Source organism: Silene latifolia, chromosome 3 (assembly GCF_048544455.1).
Source record: "Silene latifolia isolate original U9 population chromosome 3, ASM4854445v1, whole genome shotgun sequence".
Classification (NCBI taxonomy): Eukaryota; Viridiplantae; Streptophyta; class Magnoliopsida; order Caryophyllales; family Caryophyllaceae; genus Silene; species Silene latifolia.
This window is the reverse complement of record NC_133528.1, coordinates 146741783-146745274: the sequence shown is the minus strand read 5'-3', so window position 1 is coordinate 146745274 and position 3492 is coordinate 146741783. Positions and strand designations below refer to the sequence as shown.

Sequence of the window (3492 nt, the reverse complement as noted above, 5' to 3'; positions counted from 1 at the left end):
TGCGCAGACCAAACGATAAGCAGTAGGTCTCCCTTGCGACGGGTCGGATATTGCGACGGGTAATATGTGAGTGAAAATGGGTAGAGGGGACAAGGTGGGTACCCACCCCATGTGCTTTGTCTCTCACCCTTATGGGTTTTTTGTGAGACGATATGGTATCCGTCGCAAGTTTGCGACGGATACCCTCCGTCATAAGGGAGATTTTGTGAACGATAAGACTTCTATGTGATGTGCTGAAGATATATAATTACGACACAAATTCTCATTTGTGACGGACGTTATCCGTCACAAGGTGAAGACGGGGCGAATCGATACCATTTACACTAATATGGGGCGGATAGTGGATAGATAGTGGATAGTGTATTTGAGAAGCTAGTATTATTTTATTAGTGGTGGGGGACAATTAGTACATACCCATCAAATCTGTGTAAGAGGCACGTGAAAAATCAACACAAACACAACCACATGCTACCAAATCTTCCCATCTTCAAATCTTCAACCTATATTCTTCATTCTTCATATTCATCCATCTAACAATCACCAAATATTCATCACAAATTCATATTTTTAATTAGCTTTGTAAAATTCTCATAAATCCACAAAAAAAAGGCTGAAATTGATGTTGAACACGGTATTGTTAACACTGAAATTATTGATGTTGTAAACGGAATTGTGGATGTTGATGAGTAAAGGTGTGTATTTTTTAATTTATTTTTTTGTTCATCAGATTTTAGGGCAACAATATGTTTGGGTCGATATATTTGCATTTTTAGATCAAAATTTACGGCTGAAATTGTTGTGTTGTTGTTGTTTAATTACTTTTAGTTGAATGTTTTACTTCATAGGCAACCATTTAGGACGATAATAGACATATTCATCAATATAATGCATGATGTAATGTGTTGTTTTAGATGAAGGAAATCTTTGTTGTTGTTGTTGTTAAATTAAATGAAGGAAACTATCAAATTTTGATGAAGATTCTAATAATGTTGGAAACTTAAATAATAAACTAATGTTATCAAAATATTGCTTGCATATATTTAGGGTTTTTACACATTAACTTAAACTTCAAACAACTTCAAAGAAATCTCATCACAGATGAGCAATTATCAACTATGTACAAGATTTGATTATTCAATGCAAAGCATTGGTTTATTGATAACTGTACAATATGTTCAATGGAAAGGAGAACTGGCGTGCACTAACCATATGTTCAATGTATAATGTCAATTTAAATGCCAGCTGAAAAGTAGTTATTCAGTAATATATGTGACCATTTTAGCTTACAGTGTGACCAGTTTAGAGTTTTAGTGTTACCATTTTAACCAAGGCTATAAATTTATTGATTGTCAGGTACTGATCTTTCAGGCAGTTTACTTGGAATAAAAGCTTCAAAATGGGAACTCATTTACAACTTGTATGTGGATCATTTGTGGGTATAAACAATCATTGGTCCAACGTTATGCTCGGTTGTGCTTTCCTGTCGAACGAGAGGGAAGAATCATTTGAGTGGTTGTTCAACGTTTTCAATGAATCCAGGGGTGAGTATGTCCGCCCTGTCTCAATTTTCACTGACCAAGACCAAGCAATAGCAAATGCCATAAAAAATGTTTGACATTTGTGACTAATTATTAAACAATTTGCAGGAATCACTATGTGACCATATTTGAGCTTATATGTTATCACTTTAAACTAAGGTGATATCCTTTCTTAACATACAAGTGATTTTTTTCTACTGTGGCCACCTTAGCTGACAAGTGTTATGTTTTCAATTTTTCTTAACATCTAAACATATTAAACAAACATGGTGATATGAAATCAAATTTTGATAATGTCACCACCTTAACAAGGATATGTGACTGCTGAAAATGTGACTTTTGAAAATGTGATCACCTTAACAAAGATATGTAGCTATGTTTGAGGAATGTACCAATATTATTAACTTGTTAACATAATTGGTGAATGTGACCACCTTATCATACATATGTACCTATCTTAGTGTGCTTATACAATTAGTTTTACTCGGACCACCTTAGCTGACAATTGTTATGTTTTGAATTTTCCTTAACATCTAAACATAATAAACAAAATATGGTGACATGTAATTGCATTTTGATAATGTCACCACCTTAACAAGGATATTTGGATAATTGGTGAATGTCACTACCTTATCATACATATACTTATCTTAGTGTGATTGTACAATTATCACCATAACAACATATTTGCATCAACTAACATACAAACATGGTTACTTACTTGTTTAAACATGGTCACATATTTGTTTAAAGTAGAACGTGTCACAATGTAACCATTTTAGCGTGTAGCAACATAGGCTAACATCGTTGCATTTCTGTCATATTGTCTTATGTCACCAGGTTCCTACATCAATGTTACCTTCTTAGGTTGTAGCAACATAAGCTAACATGGTTACATTTGTGTCATAATGTATTATGGCACCACGTCCCTACATCAATGTGGCCTTCTTTAGTTTGTAGCAACATAAGCTAACATGGTTACATTTGTGTCATAATGTCTTATGTCACCATGTCCTTTCATCAATGTCGCCTTCTTAATTTGTGGCAACATAAGCTATCATGGTTACATTGTGTCATATTCTCTCAAGTCACCACATTCTTACATAAATGTTGCCATCTTACAGTGTATTAACATAAGCTAAAATGGTCACACTGTGCTTTATTGTCTTAATACATATTATACATTGTTATTATGGATACATTTTCTTCCTCAGGGTGGTAACATTTAGGACATTGCTGCTTTCTAACATAAGCCAGGATGTTACTGATGCAAGAGTTGTTGTGGATAAGCTGTTTATTAAGGCTAATGAGGAGGTAACATTGATGCTTTCTAACCTTAATATGGAGGAAGAGGAAACAACGGTAGATGCCACCGTGCCTTCTATTCTTAACCTGTTATGTTGTACGATAAAGGGCCGCAGTCAACGAAAAAAAAGGAACATGGGGCCAAATTAAAGAAAAAGGCTAAGAAAGGGACTGAAGTAGAGAGTACTATGTACGTCGCTGTCCCTCGTCTTATATGACCATTGTAGGTGATAAAAATGTGTAAGATTTGCAACCATGATCACCCATATGTGAGGGTGGATTTCTGTTTACATGTAAACATAATATTCTAAAGATAGTGACATATCAGTGGTTGTTGAATATGTTACCACCTGTCCACCTTAAGCTAAAATGTACCTATGTTTCCTGAATGTTATAAAGACAAGTTTCTGCAAAATGTGATCATACTCTAAAAATGGTGACATATAAGTGATTGTTGAATATGTTATCACCTTTAGCGAAAAATGTACCTATGTTTGCTGAATGTTATAAAGACAAGTTTTGGCAAAATGTGATTAATGTATGGGAATATGTTACCATTTTAACTAGATAATGTAAGGTGATAAAAATTTAAGTTTTGCAAGCATGATCACCCATATGTCAGGATGGATTTCTGTTTACATGTAAATAT

At 34.2% G+C, this 3492-nt stretch overlaps 1 long non-coding RNA gene across 1 annotated transcript; it reads left to right on the top strand.

Annotated features, from left to right (window-relative positions):
- Positions 1-405: 405 nt before the first annotated feature.
- LOC141646430 (uncharacterized) lies at positions 406-3230 on the top strand. Its single transcript, XR_012545551.1, has 4 exons — positions 406-692; positions 1354-1541; positions 1647-1697; positions 2753-3230. It is a non-coding gene; the product is annotated as an uncharacterized LOC141646430 (long non-coding RNA).
- The last annotated feature ends 262 nt before the right edge of the window (positions 3231-3492 follow it).